The sequence below is a fragment of the Periplaneta americana genome, chromosome 16 (assembly GCF_040183065.1).
Source record: "Periplaneta americana isolate PAMFEO1 chromosome 16, P.americana_PAMFEO1_priV1, whole genome shotgun sequence".
Lineage (NCBI taxonomy): Eukaryota > Metazoa > Arthropoda > Insecta > Blattodea > Blattidae > Periplaneta > Periplaneta americana.
Window position 1 is genome coordinate 163,480,903 of NC_091132.1, and position 1,214 is coordinate 163,482,116.

A 1,214-nucleotide genomic window follows, 5' to 3' on the forward strand; every position below is an offset into this window, starting at 1 on the left:
TACATGTTCAGGATTAAGTGATCAAGGAAGCCGTGACAGTAATTACGTGGGACTTATGAAAAAAATTAATAATAGGATATGTTTGCCCCAGTGGACTGGTTTATTCCAGCAAACAAATTTCAGATCGCGTTCCGAAATTTCGACGCATGCGTAAGTTGTGTACGGTGTCAGAACTAGTTCGGGATTTTACGTTGTTCTAACGTTTTTTTTTTTTTTTTTAACTTTTCTTTCACGGCTTTCGGAGTTTCTTCTCATATTAAATTTATATTAATCTTCCGAACGTAATTCTTCGTGAAATATATCGTTATCACCTTCCAAATCACTCATGATCGACTATGGTTTTATTTCAACCTGCCTAGTCTCGAGGCATTTTAACCACAACTTGATTAAACTACCTGCGAATCCGTCAGCCGTTCAGAATTTCCAGTTACTGCTTTTTATCAAGAACAAGTTTCACTCGTTCAGAACGAGTTCTAAAGCACGTTGGAACGAGTTCAGTATCGGCTCGAAATCAGTTCTATCTACTGTTGTTGGAACGCACATTGAGCTACTGAGCATGAGCAGGCAGTTCTGAATCGATTCTGAACCGTGCTGGAACAAACCTATTGTAAAAAATTTTTAACTTTATGCTAACCTGCAAAATATTTTTTGTCTCTGTTTCTACTTGAGTAAGCTTACAGCTGTACAACACCAATATTAAAATTATATTTAATGGCGTTCTGAAGGTAGCCATTATTCTTCGTTCAAAATTAATGCATTAATTTTTTATTTATTATTAGTAACATTGCTTCCATTTTAGAATTTTGTAAAATGCACACCTTGGTCTACAAATCTGAAAATACCATAGTCTACACAGTTGAAATTAAGGAGTGTTAATGGATTACCTACAGCTTCAATTATTTGTACAATTAAATCTTTGTTTCTGGTTTCCCTAAGAAATGTAGGTTTCAGATTCCTTTTTGTAAATGACAGAAATTGCACATAATTAACATTTCATGCACCCTTCCTACTGTAAATCTAAGTTCTCTCTCTGAAAGGCTAAATTCAGAAAATTAATTTGATAAAGGATTGGTTTCGGAAAGATAAAATATGCTTTATTTGTTTCATCTCAGAAGATATTCCTCAGCATTCTTAATATGTAGCATTTAAGTGTTACTAAACTGAAATGAGTAGCTAACTTCAGCCATTGACCTAAAAACTTTTTCATTACATCA